Below are 22,071 nucleotides of genomic sequence, written 5' to 3' on the forward strand. Positions count from 1 at the left end.
ATGACTTTACAATAGAAAGAATCGCCGACAACTCTGTCTGGCACGCAAACTACATTTCACAACCAAACACTCGCGAGATGTGACAAGGAAACAACACGATATCACACATGCAAGTTTTCACATGAGACTGCGATAGCTCAGATGAAACGTCAAACAGACATGGGTGCTCCTGCTAAATTTATACTAATTTATCTTCCATTTCATGGGTCCAAATAGACAGAGAAGAAAGCCTTTTTCTGAAATGAAGCCATGGTCTATAACGCACGTCCTGATTCTGCCGAGTTCGACGCGTTCCTGGGTCAACAAGGGAGGTGCTTAAGGTAAATTTGATCAACCAATCAGATTACTCACGTCATGTGACATGTGCCAGCCTCAGCTTGCGCGCCACTATTTGAATTGTGTGCTTTGACGTCGCCTTACTTTTACAAAGGTAAGTGCATATTATTTAAAATGTGCCATTTCAAATGTGTCCATCCCTGTCTGCAAAATGTATTATTTTCAATTGCACAATGGATTCATAACTGACGCGAACATTCACTGAACTGCGCATATAAGGTCCAAATCGCCAAACCCCGTCCTATCGGACAGGAAGGCGCCCATGATCGTTTCGCCCCGGCCCGGTGTGGCGTTTCCCCCGTGATCGCGTCGTCGGATCTTTTTGTACGATTATTTATATCACTTTTGTCATCTATTCGTTTAGCGGATGCTTATACTAAAAAGCTTTAGAAAAGCTAAACACTTTTGCGGATGGATTGGGGGTTTGCCGTCCATCAACAACAAGGAAATATATTGTGTTGACCCGGAGACATCATTAACCCATCCAATATACAGTATGACACACATTGATCAATCACTGTATTTAAATAATAATCATTATTATAATAATACAATATCCAATTTAAAACAATCATTAATCTATCACTATATTGTAGTAATAATAATACAAATAATAATATATTGTGTTGACCCAGGGACGTCATATTCTTGTGTTGACCCAGGCACGTCATTCTTTATAGCTCATCTTATGTAAGACAAACAGTAATTAATCACTTCATTTTAATAATAATAATAATAATAATAATACAATATCTAATATATGACCAAGAGTAATCTATCACTATACTGCAATAATAATAATAATGAAATATCTAGTGTTGACCCAGGGACTTCATTCTTTATAACTCATGTAATATAAGCCAAACAGTAATTAATCACTTCATTTTAATAATAAAATCTAATATAAGACCAAGAGTAATCTATCACTATACTGCAATAATAATAATTATAATTATAATGAAATATCTAGTGTTGACCCAGGGACTTCATTCTTTATAGCTAATCTAATATATGACAAACAGTAATTAATCACTTCATTTTATTAATAATAATAGTAATAATACAATATCTAATATAAGACCAAGAGTAATCTATCACTGTACTGCAATAATAATAATAAAAATAATTATAATGAAAGATCTAGTGTTGACCCAGGGACTTCATTCTTTATAGCTCATCTAATATAAGCCAAACAGTAATTAATCACTTTATTTTATTAATAATAATAATAATACAATATCTAATATATGAACAAGAGTAATCTATCACTATACTGCAATAATAATAATAATAATAATAAAAATAATAATGAAATATCTAGTGTTGACCCAGGGACTTCATTCTTTATAGCTCATCTAATATAAGCCAAACAGTAATTAATCACTTTATTTTATTAATAATAATAATAATACAATATCTAATATATGAACAAGAGTAATCTATCACTATACTGCAATAATAATAATAATAATAATAAAAAATAATAATGAAATATCTAGTGTTGACCCAGGGACTTCATTCTTTATAGCTCATCTAAAATAAGACAAACAGTAATTAATCACTTTATTTTAATAATAATAACAATAATGATAATAATTATAATAATGAAATAAAGCATATATTAATGCATTATTCTGCTTGACCTTATTCTACATTCCTAATCCTATCCAATACCTAAACTGAACAAGGAACTTACTAACTGTTAATAAGCAGAAAACTACTTAGGAAGTTTATTGAGTAAAAACTCATTATTAATATTGAATATGTGTTCCCTATACTAAAGTGTTACCTGTACTGTTACTATTTATATAACTATTTTAAAGTAAATATTAAATTGGTTATTCTTTTTTTCATTATAGCTTTAAGATTTTAAATCTTAAATCAAAGGTTTCAAGATTTCTCAGTTCTTTGCTTATACTTCAAGGATTACTGGCTGGAAATATGACACGCATGGTCGGACAGTGCTACAACCATGCCGACTCCGATACAAACAATCTTGTTGAAAGGTAATATTTGAAATTAAACGTATGTGTCACTAATAGCGCCTCTGTGGCTCTTTCTGACCGAACACAGCGGGAACCATCACCCGAATATTAGTTCCGCCCAGACTCTTTTCTCACACGGACCCAGTACTTTTTCGTCTCAGCTGTGGCTTATCATCTCATTAGTTATTGCCTTTAATAGGCGCAGACTTTCTTTGTTCATTGCGAAGTCTTATCGTTCCCTATGGTCGTAATTCTGAGCGTTTATCTCTGTGTTGGATTTTCTGTGTATGACTCTGGACTGTGTACCCCGTTGACGATTACTGCTGCCTGCCATTGCGACCATTGCCTATCTATTGAACTGTGTTCCGGATTACCTACGTTGTTCCTGTTTTCTGGTGATTATTCCTGTCTGTTGACGATTCTAAATAAAGCCTTGCGGATGGATTCGAATGTCTCTGACTCCGTGTTACAGAAGACTTCGCCACCTCAGGATCCAGCGGCTTTAGATCGAGTGGTTACTAAATTGACACGACAAGCCTCCCTGTTGACTGTGCATCACCAACAGTTAGATCGGCTGACCACCATGACCGAGGAATTGGTGCGGTCTATGCGGTCGCTCCCACAGGCTGTGCCACAAGATCTCACTGCAGGCCCCACCGCGCCGCCTTCCGCGGTCTTCACTACGGGCATCCACGCACCCCGCTTGGCACTTCCAGAGAAATATGACGGCTCCCCAGGCAAGTGCAGGGGTTTTCTTATGCAGTGTGCCATCTATGTGAACTCGCTGCCGCCGGGCTCAGTGACAGAGGATGGCAAGGTTTCCCTCGTCTGCACCCTTCTCACCGGTAAGGCCTTGAGCTGGGCAACGGCTTTGTGGGAGGGCCAGCAGATGGTTTTCCGTCGTATCAGCACTTTCTCACCAAATTCCGGGAGGTGTTTGACCACGCTGAGGATGGCAAGGAGGCGGAGGAGGAACTATTAAACCTTCGCCAGGGATCATCCACCGCTGCGGATTACGCTCTCATGTTTCGCACGCTAGTAGCCCAGGCGGGCTGGGAAGGAAAACCCCTTAAGACCATGTTCCATCGAGGGCTTCGCACGGACCTGCAGGCTGAGCTCGCTTGTCGGGATGAGAGCAAGACTTTGGAGGAGTATATGGAGATGGCGATCAAACTGGACCATCTGCTCCGCTCTCGCAGGAGTCGTCAACCACGATTACCTCTCGCCTCACCCCAGTCTTCGGCTCACGCCCTGGAGGAGCCCATGCAAGTGGGATTTTCCCGCCTCTCTGATGAGGAGCGTGAGAGAAGGATGAGAAATCGTCTATGCCTCTACTGTGGTCAGTCTGGTCACTTCCGAGCTCAATGTTCCGCTCGTCCTCCTAGAACCACCAGCACTCGGGTAAGCCACAATTCCTTGTCACCCTCTCTCTTGTTGGATGTGTGCTTGATCATCCACGGCCGCCACATCAAGACTAAAGCCTTTATTGACTCAGGGGCTAACTTTATTGACCAAGACTTTGTTAATCGCCATCGCATATCTCTTGTTCCATGTGACCCTCCTATGGCGGTGGCAGCCCTGGATGGAAGACCACTAGGTGCTGGAAAGATCTACCACATCACTGAGGCCATCACACTGATCACCAGCTCCCTGCACACCGAGACCATCCAACTCCATGTCACTCAATCACCTCACCACGCCATTATTCTTGGCCACCCCTGGCTCACCCTCCACAATCCACAAATTTCCTGGAAGGATCAGGACATCATCCAGTGGTCCCAATCTTGTCTCCAGCGGTGTCTCAAATCCCCATAGAGGAACCATCACGTGGTCCCAGTTCCCCAACCTGAAGGTCAACCCCCGCAGGACCTTCCCGAGGTTTACTGGGATTTCCACTCGGCATTCAGCAAATCCCGGGCCACCCAGCTTCCACCTCACCGGGACACGGATTGTGCCATCGAGCTCTTACCTGGAGCCACGCTCCCCAAGGGTCGTGTATACCCCCTGTCCCAACCCGAGACTCTGAGCATGCAGCAATACATCGACGAAGAACTCGCCAAGGGGTTCATCCAACCCTCCACCTCACCTACCTCGGCGGGCTTCTTCTTCGTAAAAAAAAAAAGACGGATCCTTGCGTCCCTGCATCGACTACCGAGCCCTCAACGAAGTAACCACCAAGTACCGTTATCCCCTACCCTTGGTACCTCAGCCCTGGAACAACTCCGCACTGCCCGTATCTTTACCAAGCTCGACCTGAGATGCGCCTACAATCTCATTCGCATCCGGGCAGGTGACGAGTGGAAGACGGCCTTCTCCACGACGACTGGCCACTATGAATATCTGGTCATGCCCTTCGGTCTGTCCAACAGTCCCTCCGTCTTTCAGGCCCTTATCAACGATATTTTCCGAGATATGCTCAACAAGTGCGTCATAGTCTACATTGACGACATACTGATCTACTCCGACACCCTGTCTGAACACGTTCAACACGTACGAGCTGTGCTCCAAAGATTAATTCAGAATCAGCTGTACGCCAAACTCTCTAAGTGTGCCTTCCACCTCTCCACCGTCTCCTTCTTAGGATACATCATCTCTGCTGAGGGAGTCATGATGGATGACAGCAAGGTTTCCGCCGTGCTACACTGGCCTCGTCCCCAAACCGTCAAGGACCTCCAACGTTTCCTGGGGTTTGCCAACTTCTATCAAAGATTAATCCGGGGTTTCAGTCAAGTAGCAGCTCCTCTAACTTCTCTCACTCGCAGTGGAGGTGGATCCAATAAGCTGGCATGGTCTACGCTCTGCGAGAAAGCGTTCCAAGATCTGAAGACTCGTTTCACCTCGGCTCCCATCTTGAAACACCCAAACCCCCGACGTCAGTTCACTGTGGAGGTGGACGCCTCCAGCACAGGTATCGGAGCAATACTGTCACAACGCCAGGGAACCCCAGAGAAATTGTACCCGTGTGCCTACTACTCTCGCAAACTCAATCCCGCGGAACGTAATTATGACGTCGGGGACAGAGAACTGTTGGCCATGAAAGCGGCCCTGGAGGAATGGAGACACTGGTTGGAGGGCTCGACCATGCCCTTTCTCATTCTAACCGACCACAAAAACTTGGAGTACTTGAGAACCGCCAGACGTCTCAATGCCCGCCAGGCCAGATGGTCGTTATTCTTCTCCAGGTTTCTCTTCACTATAACCTATTGGCCCGGGTCCAAGAACGGTAAGGCGGACGCACTCTCCCGCCAATACGACTTGTCCCAATCAGACACCTCTCCGGCTACCATCATTCCCATCTCCCAGATCGTCTCCCCCGTGCAATGGGACATCATGGCCGAGATCACTGAGGCCCTAGAAACAGACCCTGCTCCTCCGGAATGCCCTCCTGGACTGACCTACGTCCCCGCTCCCCTACGGCATCACGTACTGACACTGATCCACGAGAATCCCAGCGCCGGCCACTCCGGCGTCCAGGCGACCAGGGAACTCGTTCTCAATAAGTTCTGGTGGCCTTCCATGACTCAACAGATTCTAACCTTCGTCAAGGAATGTGCCACATGCAACCAAACCAAATCCCTACGCCAGCGCCCTGCCGGTCTGCTCCAGCCTCTCCCTATCCCAGAAAGACCATGGTCCCACCTGGCCGTCGACTTCATGACCGACTTGCCCCCTTCTCACCACATCACCGTGATCTTTACCATCATTGACTGGTTCTCAAAGTCATGCCGCCTCATTCCGCTTCCCAAACTTCCCACTGCATGGGAGACGGCTCAAGCCTTGCTCATCCAGGTCTTTAGATTTTATGGTTTGCCCGAAGACATAATCTCGGATCGGGGACCCCAATTCACGTCCCGTGTGTGGAGGTCCCTCTGGTCTCAGTTAAATGTCAACGTCAGCCTCACGTCAGGGTACCACCCGCAATCCAATGGACAAGTGGAGAGGCTGAATCAGGAACTCTCCCGCTTCCTACGAGCTTACTGTCACCTCCATCAGGAGGACTGGAGTGAATACCTCATGTGGGCCGAATACGCCCAGAATTCCCTAAGGAAGCCCTGCACCCAACTTACCCCATTCCAATGTGTGTTAGGCTTCCAACCTCCACTATTCCCGTGGTCCGGGGAGCCTACTAATCTCCCCGCAGTGGACACCTGGCTACGGAGGAGCGAAGCTACCTGGGATATAGCACACACCAACCTACGACAGGCAACCCAACGAGTTACCCGCCAAGCCAATCGCCTCCGGAGAGCCGCTCCTCCATACCTAGTCGGACAGTGGGTCTGGCTCTCCACCCGGGACCTGAGACTCCGACTCCCCTGCAGAAAGCCTAGCCCAAGGTACGTGGGTCCGTTCAAAATCCTCAGACAAATCACTCCTGTGTCTTTCCGTTTAGATCTTCCATCTCATTACCGCATCTCACCCACTTTTCATGTTTCCCTGCTCAAGCCCGCTGTGGAACCGAGAGGAGAGGGGGACCAGGACGAGGCCGCTCTGGCAGAGACTCCTCCCCTAATGGATGCAGAGGAGAACATTTATCAGATCAACCAGATCTTGGACTCTCAGCGCCGAGCTGGGGTTCTCCAGTATCTCGTGGACTGGGAGGGATACGGCCCCGAGGAGCGGTCTTGGGTCAATTTTAAGAACATGCTCGACCCCCAACTTACTGCTACATTCCACCGGGAACACTCGGAGAAACCCGCTCCTCGTCCTCGTGGTAGACCTCGGCGCCGAGGAGGAGCTCACGTCGGGAGCCGTTCGCAGGGGAGGGGCTCTGTCACTAATAGCGCCTCTGTGGCCCTTTCTGACCGAACACAGCGGGAACCATCACCCGAATATTAGTTCCGCCCCGGACTCTTTTCTCACACGGACCCAGTACTTTTCCGTCTCAGCTGTGGCTTATCATCTCATTAGTTATTGCCTTTAATAGGCGCAGACTTTCTTTGTTCATTGCGAAGTCTTATCGTTCCCTATGGTTGTAATTCTGAGCGTTTATCTCTGTGTTGGATTTTCTGTGTATGACTCTGGACTGTGTACCCCGTTGACGATTACTGCTGCCTGCCATTGCGACCATTGCCTATCTATTGAACTGTGTTCCGGATTACCTACGTTGTTCCTGTTTTCTGGTGATTATTCCTGCCTGTTGACGATTCTAAATAAAGCCTTGCGGATGGATTCGAATGTCTCTGACTCCGTGTTACAGTATGCAACTTCATTATGAGTTCATGCAAATAATGTAATAGAATCACAAGCATTTGGAATATAGTTATATAAAAAATCAAACACAATCATATTAAAACATGTATTGTTTTTCTTTGCTTCTCTAATCAGATTTTTCCATCGCCTAAAATTTCAGTTTTTGTGTGGCATTAGGACCCGTAGACTGGATGATCTTATCAGCATTCTCATCAAGAAGACAGATGGATACTTCCAGGTCATTCATGATTTACAGGCAGTTGGAAGAATGAAAAATTATTCTTTGAAGTCAGTTTCTGTAGCTGCCCAATAGGAGTCAGAGGACATTGCTGTAAACACCTTGTACTTGTACTTACTGATCGAGTGAACATGATTCTCAGAAGTTTCCTGATTTGAATTATCAAATAAACGCACGTGCTAGTGTAATTAAGCAAAATAAGCTTTACTCCATTCTGTGCTTTGACAGAAAAGAGGTAGATGTAAGTGTGCATATGAGAAATGAAGTGAAAGACACTGCTGTTTTTTGGTTTTGTTTATTTTACTATGTATTGTTTTAAAACAAATCTGAAAAATTATGTAATCTTTAATTGTAAATTAAGATAAGTAAACCATGAACATTTAACATTACTCTGCTGTCTGAATGTGTTCTCCAACAGTGATATGTTGTATATTTAAATCAATGAACTGTAACATTACTAAATTGAGATGACAATGTTTGAAACAATTACAATTCATTTGTTATTGTGTTCACTGGCTCAGTGTACCTCTACTTAAACTGACTGATTAAAAATGAGATGACATCTACAACTTGTGGTCCAAATCTATGGGTCAGCAGACTAAAAGGTGATTCCTCTCCCAGTTTTTCCTTCAGCAAGCACTGGAGAGTACAGAGTGTATTCCTGCAAACATAAATGGACAGATTTGTAAGCAAGAATCAAGTTTAAAAAAAAAAATTCTATAGATAGAGCTACAAATAATGAAGTCCCTGGGTCAACAAAAGATATTTTATTATTATTATTATTATAGATTACTCTTGGTCTTATATTAGATATTGTATTATTATTATTATTATTATTATTAAAATGAAGTGATTAATTACTGTTTGTCTTATATTTGATAAGCTATAAAGAATGAAGTCCCTGGGTCAACACTAGATATTTCATTATTATTATTATTATTATTGCAGTATAGTGATAGAGTACTCTTGGTCATATATTAGATATTGTATTATTATTATTATTATTATTATTATTATTATTGAAATGAAGTGATTAATTACTGTTGGTCTTATATTTGATGAGCTATAAAGAATGAAGTCCCTGGGTCAACACTAGATATTTCATTATTATTATTATTATTATTATTATTATTATTATTATTGCAGTATAGTGATAGATTACTCTTGGTCATATATTAGATATTGTATTATTATTATTATTATTATTATTATTAAAATGAAGTGATTAATTACTGTTTGTCATATATTAGATTAGCTATAAAGAATGAAGTCCCTGGGTCAACACTAGATATTTCATTATAATTATAATTATTATTATTGCAGTATAGTGATAGATTACTCTTGGTCTTATATTAGATTTTATTATTAAAATGAAGTGATTAATTACTGTTTGGCTTATATTACATGAGTTATAAAGAATGAAGTCCCTGGGTCAACACTAGATATTTCATTATTATTATTATTGCAGTATAGTGATAGATTACTCTTGGTCATATATTAGATATTGTATTATTATTATTATTATTATTATTAAAATGAAGTGATTAATTACTGTTTGTCTTACATAAGATGAGCTATAAAGAATGACGTCCCTGGGTCAACACAAGAATATGACGTCCCTGGGTCAACACAATATATTATTATTTGTATTATTATTACTACAATATAGTGATAGATTAATGATTGTTTTAAATTGGATATTGTATTATTATAATAATGATTATTATTTAAATACAGTGATTGATCAATGTGTGTCATACTGTATATTGGATGGGTTAATGATGTCTCCGGGTCAACACAATATATTTCCTTGTTGTTGATGGACGGCAAACCCCCAATCCATCCGCAAAAGTGTTTAGCTTTTCTAAAGCTTTTTAGTATAAGCATCCGCTAAACGAATAGATGACAAAAGTGATATAAATAATCGTACAAAAAGATCCGACGACGCGATCACGGGGGAAACGCCACACCGGGCCGGGGCGAAACGATCATGGGCACCTTCCTGTCCGATAGGACGGGGTTTGGCGATTTGGACCTTATATGCGCAGTTCAGCGAATGTTCGCGTCAGTTATCAATCCATTGTGCAATTGAAAATAATACATTTTGCTGAGCAGGGATGGACACATTTGAAATGGCACATTTTAAATAATATGCACTTACCTTTGTAAAATGAAGGCGACGTCAAAGCACACAATTCAAATAGTGGCGCGCAAGCTGAGGCTGGCACATGTCACATGACGTGAGTAATCTGATTGGTTGATCAAATTTACCTTAAGCACCTCCCTTGTTGACCCAGGAACGCGTCGAACTCGGCAGAATCAGGACGTGCGTCTATAACTCCTCCCCGAACTCCTGCTGATCTGTATCTTGCTCTCTCATTGGCTGTCGGTCATCCCTGATGTAGTTTTCAGTCAGAACACTTTTCAGACAGCATGATTTTGAATTGCCGACAGGTCCAGATATTTAGCATGCAAAATATCTCGCAGGCATCGGCGACTCGTCGGCGATTCTCTCAGATCGCGTCTTTGCTCATTCACACTGCGTGATTGTCACTCGCGTGAACGAGCACAGATTTGCCTGTGATTTCGGGCATTTGTCTGCGATTTCTCAAAACCTGTCGGCGAGCCAAAAAATTGGCTAAAATCGTGCAGTCTGAACTCGGCTTAAGTCTCGATATGCCCTCTGCCTTTGTGATCAGTACTCTCCCCCTCAAGGATAGGTGCCTAACCCACCTTCCATTTCAACTAAATGCCTTTCGTTTCCACTATACTCTCTCTCGCACATACATACATTCTGTCTCTCTTACATACAGTACATTCTTCTCTTACATACATACATTCTATATATGTATGTGTGTATATGTATGTGAAAGGAGGAATGTATGTGTGTGAGAGTAGAAATATATGTATGTGTCAGGAGAATGTATGAGTGTGAAAGCAAAAATATATGTATTTGTAAGGAGAATGTATGTGTGTGTGAAAGCAAAATATATGCATATGAAAGGAGAATGTATGTGTGTGTAAGAGTAGAAATGTATGCATGTGTAAGAAGAATGAAAGTGTGTGAAAGCAAGAATATATGTATCTGAAAGGAGAATGCACATATGCACTTACATGCGTGTGAAATGCACATATAAGGGTGTGAAATGGTGTTTTTTTCGAACTGAAACACAGAGTCTATTTTACTAATTTCTCATCGGTTCATCAGAAAGAAACCTATAAGCTTTGCTTACCAATCCACGTCTGGATCAATGCCAGCAGCATATGCCTCCTCAATGTCTGAATACACAGACTCCGGATCTGAAGAATCATGCTCAGCCTCTTCCCAGGTGTCATCAAAGATCAGATCAATCACTTCCTCTCTTGTAAAACCTTTGTTCACCATGTTTTTGTTAGTTTTTTATTTATATTTTACACTCTCAAACTCTCAAACATGCTGTGCTGCGTATCTTCTGCTTCAAATCAGCCCTTCCCTCTCTCCATTAAAGGGTTAGTTCACCTAAAAATGAAAATTATGTCATTAATGACTCACCCTCATGTCATCCAAACCCGTAAGACCTCCGTTCATGTTCGGAACACAGTTTAAGATATTTTAGATTTAGTCTGAGAGCTTTCTGTCCCTCCACTGAAAATGTATGTACGGTATACTGTCCATGTCCAGAAAGGTAAGAAAAACATCATCAAAGTAGTCCATGTGACATTAGAGGGTCAGTTAGAATTTGTTGAAGCATCGAAAATACATTTTGGTCCAAAAATAGCAAAACTACGACTTTATTCAGCATTCTCTTCTGGGTCTGTTGTGAGTACGTTCACTGCAGTTTAGTGATATCCGGTTCGCGAACGAATCATTCGATGTAACCTGATCTTCTTGAACCAGTTCACCAAATCAAACTGAATCGTTTGAAACGTTTCGCATCTCCAATAAGCATTAATCCACAAATTAAAAAAAAAAATGTTGCTTGCATTTTTCAATACCAAGATGCCCTTCATGTATACGATGAAACATATCTTGACATATTGATACTGGAATAACAATTTGATTGTTTCGCAACAAGCCATTACACGCACTCAGTTCTGCCCTCATTGGTAAATACTGTGAGCACTTACCTTTAATCCATCCTTGTTGGAGACGAACAATCAGTTTCTGCAATTTAGCATCCTTAGTCGTTTCCTCCACAATAAGTTTTAACATCTCACTGAGAATGTTAAAGATGAAATCACTGTATTCACATGTCTTTCCACTTCTTCACTGAGGTGACTGCTCTCATGCAGTCATGATATGCTTCCCAGGTGTATACACTAGACTTAAATCATATCTTTGCAATTTCATCATCATGCGTTGAATTCTCTGTGACATATAATTTAAGTTCTTTTGAATTATTGATATTAATGGTTTATGATTGGTCTCTACTGTGAAAGTAGGTAATCCATAAACATATCCATGGAATTTCTCACAGCCAAATAGTACCCCCAAAGTCTCCTTTTCAATTTGAGAGTACCTTTTTTCAGTTTCCGTCAGGGACCGAGAAGCATAGGCCACAGGCTTCCAGGAATCTCCACCCGCCTAGTGAAGCACAGTTCCAAGTCCATCCTGAGAGGCATCTGTAGAGATCTTAATTGGACGAGTGTAATCAAAAAAAAAAAAAAATCAAGAACAGGTTCAGTAGTGGGGATCTCTTTTAAACTTTTCCATTCTTGATCATGTACAGAAGACCACACAAACTCTTAGGCTCTAAGGCTCTCAGATGGGTAGTTTTGGTAGATAGGTTTGGCAGAAATTTTCCCAGGAAATGTACCATACCTAGGACACGTAAAACTCCTTTCTTGTCATTAGGTGGAGGCATTTCCAAGAGGGCTTGTACGTTAGCTGGATCTGGTTCCACACCTTTTGCAGACAACGTGTTGCCTAAAAAGGTTATCTTTGTGACTCCAAACAGGAACTCTACGTTTTTGAATTAGGGTTTTTTTCTTTTAATGCTTTCACTTCGCTGATGTTAATTAAGTTAACCTTAGCACCAGTGTCTAACTTAAAAGGTACTATTGTTCCATTAGCCACAAGACGAACAATCCACTTAGAGGACTGCACAGATTCCTCAATAGAGACACCTTTTGCCCCTCCTGGAGCTGCATCCTCTACAGAAACCATCAGCACATAAAAGGAATTACTCAAGGTATCACCATCTATATCCTCCACAACATGTACTCTGTGTTCCGTTTTAAATTCTTTTGACAAACACATTTTTGCAAAGTGGTTCAGGCCATTACATTTAGAACACCGTTTACTAAATGCTGGTCATTGTCTGAACTTATATTTACTCCCAAAACGTTTACAAAGAAATGTTTCATTTTCAGTGCTTTTAAAGCTTCTTGCATTACCTTGATTCTTATCTCTGAAAGATATGGCATCGATGGCTGAGGCTGCATATGGAGAGGACGTCGCTGAAGAAACATCAAACAGCATCACTTGCTGTCTCTCTATTTCGCTGGACTGGCACAATTCAACAGTGAGTTCCGACTCTCGTTAAAATCTTTCTTGGACTTTCTTGTCACATATGCCGAAAACAATCTGATCACGAATCATGGAATCTCTTAATTCATTAAAATACAGTTTTTGCCTTTATCTTAAAATCAGTAAGAAAGCAATCAAAAGCTTCTCCTTCATGCTGCAGTCGCGTTCTAAATGCATATCGTTCATATGTCTCATTCGTCTTTGACAAACAATGAGCATCAAATTTTTCCAATACCTTATCCAGTTTCTTCTTATCTGCCTCATCTTAAAAATTAAAGGTGTTGTATACTTCCACAGTAAGTAACATACTGTAAGTAACATAGCAATCTTTCTTTCATCTGCAGCTTCTGCTTAGCCAACAGCTAAACTATAAAGCGTAAACTGTTGCATAAAAGTCCTCCAATTTGCGTCAACATTTCCACATGACTTCAAAGGGCCAGGGGCCTGTTTCACTAAGGAGGTTCAACCAACTCTGAGTTTAAACTTGAAATCTGAGTTGACTTACCCTGAGATGGGAAACACTGAGTTTTCGGTTACAGAACAGCTGAAATGAGTTGGTTTAATCAACTCTAAATTGTCTGACTCTAAGTTAAGCGCGTGCACCACAACTATAAAAGTAGCAGTTCTAAGTGCTAAGTGCAAGTAGCTCTTAGTAAGAAAAGCATTTTCTCAGCGTGCATTAATGAAGTGTTTAAAAAGGAAGAGGAGATTGAAAGAAACCCTGGGTTTATTGAAGAAAACCTGCTCTTGACCAGGTTAGGGTCATTGAGTAAGTTACCTCTCTTTCAGAAACGGACTTGACTTACCCTGCTTTATCGGGTTTGACAAACCTCCCATTCTGAAACAGAAAACCTAGAGTTTCCCTCATTTCAGGGTTAACATACTCAGAGTTTTCTCTTAACCTCCTTTGTGAAACGGGCCCCAGCTGAAGACTGTGACAATTTCTGTATGATTAAATTTTGAGTCCTGATAAATTAATTCATTATGATCAATGTATCACTTATTCTATAGTAAAAGGTCGATGCTTTTGAAATTGAATATTTAAAAAAGCATGCAAACAAATGGCCACTTTTATCATGGTCGTTTTGTGATCGCGCTAGTTCCAGTGACTTATTTCTTAGTTTCCTTATAACTTCTCTTCGTTGGTGAAATGATGGGGTTGCATGACGTTGTTTCTGAGAGGATTGTAAAGGGTGTGTTTTAGTGACGCAAAGTGGAGCTTCAGGCTTGATGGTGGAAACCCTGCGCTATTCTGGCCTCGGTGCTACTGGCCCGGGGCTATTAGCTGTCCCGGCCCATTTTAAGCCCTAAAATCTACAGCCAACTGCCGGCAACCATATCACCCTGGAGCCCAAGACCAGTTTCCCACTGAAGCTAAGCAGGGCTGAGCCTGGTCAGTACCTGGATAGGAGACCTCCTGAGAAAATTAAGTTGCTGCTGGAAGAGGTGCTAGTGAGGCCAGCAGGGGGTGTTTACCCTGAGGTCTCTGTGGGTCCTTGTGCCCCAGTGTAGTAACGAACACCGTCCTTCTGATGAGACGTTAAACTGAGGTCCTGACTCTCTGTGGTCATTAAAAATCCCAGGATGTCTTTCAAAAAGAGTAGAGGTGTGACCTCGGCATCCTGGCTAAATTTGCCCATTGTTCTCTGACCGTCATGACCTCCTAACAATCCCCATATCTGCTGATTGGCTCCATCACTCTGTCTCCTGTCCACCAATAAGCTGTTGTGTGGTGTATGTTCTGGCGCAATATGGCTGCCGTCGCATCATCCAGGTGGACGCTGCACACTGGTGGTGGATGAGGAGATACCCCCTTACTATGTAAAGCGCTTTGAGTGCCTAGAAAAGCGCTATATAAATGTAATGAATTATTATTATTATTATTAACTTTTGCAAGTTGAAGTTCTATTTAGTACATTTTTCAATTGTTCATGTATCATTTTTATCTGCATTTATTTGTTGTTCCCCATTTTAGAGATGCATGTATAAGTTAAGTAACATGCTAAAACAAGTTAAACAAGCTCATATTTGTTTATTATAAAGTTAAATAATTAAAACTAAATGGTTGAATGTAATTAAACATTTCAAATGTAAAATAGTTTAAAGTTTTGCAGTCTAATATAGAATATACAGAGGTGCAATTTTAAATATGACACTATTTTGTATAATAAACGAAGTAAATGTATAATAAATTGAATACATTTAAACTTTTAGAATTTTCTGGATTGGTTATATTTTCTTAATTAATAATAAATAAATCTTTGAATAATAAAAAAAAAACATAAAATGGTTATAAAAAGAACCATCTAACTTGGATTCAAAGAACCATTTAAATGGTTCTATATAAAACCATTTTGGGGTTCCATATATGAAGCACATTTTAATAGGAGACCAATGGAAGCTCACAACACAGCCCAAGCAGAGCAGCGATTGATCTGTGTTGTCAGCTTGCATAGGAAACTCACATGTGGTCAGATGAGGTGTGCTCCATCATGACATCACATAGAACTCATTCACAAATCAAAACGGCACGTTCGCGTCACAGGCAAAAGTGAATTCATAGTTAGCTACGCTAGAATAATACCATTAATTTGATGTAAATGTTTTACATGAGTGAAATGAATAAAATGATACGTAACACAAAATAAGGCCTTAAATCGGTGAAATAAGGAGCATCACTCCTCAACAGTGCTGAAAGTGGGGATTTCTTCCACCAAGATCAGACTGATTTATTCTGGTACCATTTGGGCTGCTAATCTGAGATAACTTCATCATACCCTCTACTAACAACAGAAATTAGGGTTTCTTTGCTAAAATCACGAATTTAAACACATTATAGCACTGCAAACTTACTACAGCTTGTAGGAAGGCACATTCAACGTAAGGTTTTATCTGATTTTGATCAGAAACTGGTGCGCGCATGTATAAGTAGTTACTTAAACTTATGGGACAGATGCATAAGATTGATTACTGGGTCTGTGTTACAAATTGGGTAGTGCTAAACGAAAGACAAAGAGCTTGAGGAGAATCGGGATCAAAAGAGGAGTTTACTGACAATAGGTTAGGATACAATACAAATAACAGCATTAACATAGACAGAAGTGTTAATACACATTCACATACACAATACGATACATTCAATCACGGACGAGGAGGAACTGAACAGAACGGGTATTTGAACACACAGAAGGTAATGAGGGAACTGGAGACAGGTGGGGAATAATCAATTAACCAAAACAAGGAGGATGGTGACAAAACAAGGGAACAGAAAGTTCATAAACGTAACAGTCTGCTTGCAAGCAATATTTAAAATGATGCCACCGTTCTAAATTACTGCTAGTACTGCATAAAGTAGTAAAACTGGTTATGTGAATGCTGGGATGCTTCTGGCTAGCTTGTCAAGGTCTCTTTCTGTGGCTACTGGAGGTATTATAGTTCTGTCTGCTAAATCAAGTCAAGTCAAGTGACCTTTATTTTTATAGCGCTTTAAACAAAAAAGATTGTGTCAAAGCAACTGAACAACATTAATTAGGAAAACAGTGTTTCAGTAATGCAAAATGACAGTTAAGGATGTAGCATTGAATCTGATCACTTCTGTATTTTCTTTGATATGTTGATCTCTGCTACCACTGAATCTAGATCTGTCTACGTCAGAAGGAGATGCATTAACGAGAACACTAATGTGCTGTTTATGGAGTCTATATCTTCAGCACCAAGCATTTCTGCAGACTCTGTTGATACTCTCCTTGATTCCTTCAACTCAAAAGTTAAGAATGTTATTGATGATATTGCTCCAATAATAGTCAGTAAGAAAACAAACAGACAGAAATCAGTTTGGAGAAGATCAACAGGCTAGTTCAGACTATGAAAAGACAATGCAGAAAAGCAGAGCGGATGTGGAGGAAGACGAAACTTTAAATTCACTATAGCGTCTATAAAGCCTTCCTGCTTTTAATGTGAAACTAGCCACAGCTACACAGAATTTATTCTCAGACCTTATAAACAGTAACTTAAATAACACTCGTACTCTTTTTGCCACTGTTGAGAGACTGACAAACCCCCCAAGTCAGATTCCCAGTGAAATGCTCTCAAACTAAATGTTTAGTGAAATGTTCTCTAAGAAGATCATCAATATCAGGAAGGCGATTACCACATCCCCAAGTAATGCAGAGGTCAGACAGATTTATGTAACGAGAATGTATGTGACTCTGTTAAGGTGAGGGGGAGCTATTTGAGTCAAGTGAGTGTTGTTTTTTTACACTTCTAGTGTTATATGGTTTTGTGCTGTGGTTGAGTGTACTGTTTGCAGGATTGGGGAATCCTATGGTCTTTAGTGGGTTAAACCTTTGTTTGTTTTGTTTCTTTGCTACTTCTTATTACCATTTGTTCAATAAATTAGTTTTTACTTGCAAGGAAACACACTGTGGTTGTTGCCCTTCTTTTACATCTTCCCCATTATTTGTAAGGCCTGGGAGGGTTACATATCTTCATTTGTGTTCTGAAGAAGAATGAAAGACTTGTGGGTTTGGAATGACATGCAGGTGAGTAATTGATGAGAGAATTTTAATTTTTTGGGGTGAACCAGCCTGTTAATTTATTTTACCTGGAGTGTTCAAAGACATTGTTAATGCTGACCAGTATGCCATAAGAAATGAACTGGGATTAGTTTGAAAACTTTTCAGAAACACTTTGACATCACAGTTCAAGATTTATTTTGAAATCTATTCTTAGAATATGCCTTGTTGTGAAAAGTGTAACACAAACTTGAGAATTTCTGATAGTTTTTGTTTTGTTTTTCCAGACAACATCCTTAACCGTGTTCTCCACATCTGAGATAAAGGCAGTAATAAGACCCCAGCGGAACGATGAGGATAAGCTCTTTGAAAAATGAAACCTGCCTGAATAATGAGGGAAGAAATCTGCATGATTGCGTGATTTGTAAATAAACACCAAGTACACTAAGTGTAACTCTCAGCCTGTTATTTTGTTTAAAGAAAAGTACAATTTATTGTTGCATTTCTGTTTGAGACGTTCGCTGTTTTTCATTATATTGCAGTTGTGTGCAAATAAAACTTATTCCGAATATTCTGGTTCCATTTCAGTGTTACTGTACAGTTTATATTAGTATTGCACTTCAGTTGTATTGAATTGTACTTGTATTATATACAGGTGCTGGTCATATAATTAGGATACCATCAAAAAGTTGATTTATTTCACTAATTCCGTTCAAAAAGTGAAACTTGTATATTATATTAATTCGTTACACACAGACTGATATATTTCAAATGTTTATTTCTTTTCATTTTGTTGATTAAAACTGACAACTAAGGAAAATCCCAAATTCAGAATTTATGCTCTGCATTTAACCCATCCAAAGTGGACACACACACTGTGACACACACACACACACACACACACACACACACACACACACACACACACACACAGCCCGAAACTCGAACCCACACCCTAGGGTTAGGAGTCTAACTCTCTAACCACTAGGCCACAACTTCCCTGTAAAAATAAATCCAAATCAAAACTTTTATAAAAATGTGTTACACAGTGTAATAATTTAGATCAGTGAAACCATGGTTAAGAGGAAAGGAAAGAAATTTGCCTCCACAGTCCTACTTTATAGTGGGACTATCCACTAAGTTACCCTGGTCCCTCCCAGACCCTCTACTTTTATCCATTTCTCTAATGTCATGTGATTTACTGGAAAGAGATATCCAGGGCAGGGAACAGGAAAGGTTACAACAATTCTTAAGGGTCACATCAGACCATTTCTGAGCAACAAGTTTCTTCCTGAATAAATCAATGTTTCTAAAGCCCCTTTCACACTGCGATTCCGGCAAATACACGGGTAAAGTGTTCCAGCAATTGTTCCCGGGTCGCTAGATTTTGCACTTTCACACTGCCAGTGATTACCCGGGATATGTGCGTGCTTTCACACACAACCCGTAAAGATCCCGTAATGACACGTGACAACAGGGCGTGACGTGTAATGTACGACTCGAAAACGTTAGGCACGTTATACTTTCACTGAAGCAAGCGAACGATCTCGGCGTCAGCACCGAAAGTGAGGAACTAACTGATCTCTGCTTCATTACAGTTTGCACATATTTTTTTGTCGCGAACGTTGATCTTCCTTCAAAACAGCCGGTAATAGAGTCGCGCGATAACGTGCGTCATCACTTCGACACGGCATTAGATCTGGCTTTTGTTCACACAGCGCTCGTCCCGGGTTGAACACGGCAATCTAACTAGGTCCCCGATCCGGGTTCAATGCCAGAATCAATCCCGGGACGTGTTTGCTTTCACACAGAAGGCAGTGTGAAAGGGGCTTAAACGATTCGAATGAATGATTTCATGAAAGCCTAAAAATACTTTCTGGTTGGCCAGTAAGGTTGACAGTGGTTTTGTTTGTTTGTTTTTAAATTCATTATTGCATGAAAGACAGTGTGAAAATCCTCAGGCTGATCCACTGAGAAGAGAGAAATGTATTTTCTTATTTCACTCCTCCCCTGACTGCAGGCACAGCCCACTCTTCCAAGAGTCAAAAAACACAATAATGTACAATAACTGTAGATCCTGAAAGCCAATAATTTTCTATAAAAAAATGACATGAATGATAATGAAAAAAAAAAAAAAAAACAATGACAAAAATGAAAAAAAAATATGTTATATTTTAATACTCAAACCAAAATGAGTGAAAATTGCCTATTTTAGCTTTAGGTTCTAAAGGGTTAAAGTGGTTTAAATAACTCAACTAATATATATATATATATATATATATATATATATATATATAAACGCTGACCGCCACGGATTGATTCAGATTTTTTAACTATTTAATATGGGTACAATTGTATTTTATTGTAGAGCTGCGCGCTGCTTGCTCCCTCCCTCTCACAAACTGACAACGGATCGAGGCACGCACCACTAGCCCCTCCTCTTCAAACACGATCTGAATCAAAACATGAGCTTGTGTTAGTTAGAGGACGGATTGTTGCCGGTGCTTAATGCTTATTCCCCCAGCGAAGATTCCAGAATCAATCCGGAGTTGAATGGTTAGTAATGAACACTGTTGCTCAACATAACTCTGAGAAGTTGGTTAGTCTATGTTAAGCACTGTCGCGTTTCCATTACAGATTCGCGCAAAACTTTTGTGTTTTTTTCTAAATATCGATAAACAACTATTGCGAAATGACGGCGTTTCCATTAACCGATGTTATGTGACTAAAACGTCATTTTTTTCCTCTCGCGATCAGTCATTCCAAAAATCATGGCTACGGACGTTGGTAGGTTTATATATCACAGCCACCAGACTAGACATTATATTATTATCTTCTCCAGGCTCAGGTTGGTGTGTGTTGGTTTTTGTCCACCTCAATCTCCAGGTTTGTGTGTGTGTGTGTCAGAGTCTGTGTGTGTCCACCTCCAGGTCCAGTTTGGTGTGTGTGTGAGCCTGTGTGTGTCTGAGTCTGTGTGTGTGTGTCTTTTTGAATGTTTGAGTGTGTGAGCCTGTGTTTGAGTGTGTCAGTAAGTTTGTGAGTTTGAGTGTGTGTCCATCTCCAGGTTTGTGTGTTTGTGTGTGTGTGTGTGTGTGTGTGTGTGTGTGAGCAAAATTTGCAACAAGAAGTCTGTGGAGCAGTCATAGCATAGAAAGTGTAGCAATGGAATAGCAATGTAGCAGAGTACAGTGTTTCCTACAGAATTAGATTCTATTTGCTGTGGTGTGGTGTTTGGGGACCTGGGACTGTGGAAAGGGGGGGGGGGGGGGGATTAAGTTAAATATATCATATATTTTTAGTGACAAGTACACATCCCCATTGCCAACACTTAGTGTCAGATACCTTAAAGGGATAGTTCACCCAAAAAATTCTATCATCGTTTACTCACCCTCAAGTTGTTCCAAACCTGTATGAGTTTCTTTGTTCTGTTGAACACAAAGGAAGATATTTGGAAGAATGTTTGTAACCAAACAGATCTCGGTCCCCATTGACTACCATAGTATATATTTTTTCCTACTATGGAAGTCAATGGGGACCGAGATCTGTTAGATTCTGTCATTCTTCCAAATGTCTTCCTTTGTGTTCAACAGAACAAAGAAACTCATACAGGTTTGGAACAACTTGAGGGTGAGTAAACGATGATAGAATTTTTATTTTTGGGTGAACTATCCCTTTAAGGTATCTGACACTAAGTGTTGGCAATGGGGATGTGTACTTGTCACTAAGAATATATGATATATTTAACTTAATCCCCCCCCCCCTTTCCACAGTCCCAGGTCCCCAAACACCACACCACAGCAAATAGAATCTAATTCTGTAGGAAACACTGATATATATATATATATAAAATAAATAGAGACACTGTTGTTGTGTTTCATGAGCTAAATGTTAAGAGTGTACAAATATTGTAATTGTTAACTTTTTAAAACTTTTTAAAAATGTTTTGTGTCATTTATACATTCACAGACATCAACATTTGCTTCATGCCAGCATACAAAACACATTCATGGTGTCACGGTCATGGACTTTCTTTTCCTTTTGTGTTTCCCTATTTTGGTCATGTTCCGCTCCTTGTTTTGTTAGTTGATTAATCCCCACCTATTTCCATTCCCCTGATTACTTTCCTTGTGTTTAAAAACCCTATGTGTTTAGTTCCTCCTTGTCCGATAATAATGTTATATCCTATGTTTGATGATTTGTGTTGGATGTGCCTTATTCTCCTGTGAGCATTAAAAGAACTCTTTTGATATATATCTTCTTCCTTGTGTGTGTTACTCTACACACCAGCACACTTGTGAC

The 22,071-nt window shown here is 40.4% G+C and overlaps 1 long non-coding RNA gene across 1 annotated transcript; it reads left to right on the forward strand.

The window, feature by feature from the left end:
• Nucleotides 1-267: 267 nt before the first annotated feature.
• Nucleotides 268-8,311, forward strand: LOC132114365 (uncharacterized). Its single transcript, XR_009425300.1, has 3 exons — nucleotides 268-430; nucleotides 2,224-2,342; nucleotides 7,689-8,311. It is a non-coding gene; the product is annotated as an uncharacterized LOC132114365 (long non-coding RNA).
• Nucleotides 8,312-22,071: the final 13,760 nt, after the last annotated feature.

This window comes from Carassius carassius, chromosome 33 (genome assembly GCF_963082965.1).
Source record: "Carassius carassius chromosome 33, fCarCar2.1, whole genome shotgun sequence".
Taxonomy (NCBI): Eukaryota; Metazoa; Chordata; class Actinopteri; order Cypriniformes; family Cyprinidae; genus Carassius; species Carassius carassius.